The sequence below is a fragment of the Coniophora puteana genome (genome assembly GCF_000271625.1).
Source record: "Coniophora puteana RWD-64-598 SS2 unplaced genomic scaffold CONPUscaffold_5, whole genome shotgun sequence".
Lineage (NCBI taxonomy): Eukaryota > Fungi > Basidiomycota > Agaricomycetes > Boletales > Coniophoraceae > Coniophora > Coniophora puteana.
Genome location: NW_006913057.1, coordinates 28,994 through 29,436, shown reverse-complemented (window position 1 = coordinate 29,436; position 443 = coordinate 28,994).

Here is a 443-nt window from a genome sequence, read left to right as displayed (position 1 = left end):
ATTATTTCAAATCTCAAGAATACTTTCAAGCTATCATCTTTCCGCACAAACCAGCTTGAGGCGATCACGGCTACATTAGACGGCAGGGATCTTACTGCCCAAAAGGTGGCCCCTTAGGGTGAGCCTTGGTTAGGGATACACCAAAAGCCCTCAAAATTTTGAGACTGACAAAAGTGCAAGTTGCATTTTCGCACTTTTGAGACTGACAAAAGTGCAACTTGCATTTTTGCAGTTTCGAGATTGACAAAAGTGCAACTTGCACTTTTGCACTTTCGAGACTGACAAAAGTGCAACTTGCATTTTCGCACTTTTGAGATTGACAAAAGTGCAACTTGCACTTTTGCACTTTCGAGACTGACAAAAGTGCAACTTGCATTTTCGCACTTTTGAGATTGACAAAAGTGCAACTTGCATTTTCGCAGTTTCGAGATTGACAAAAGTGC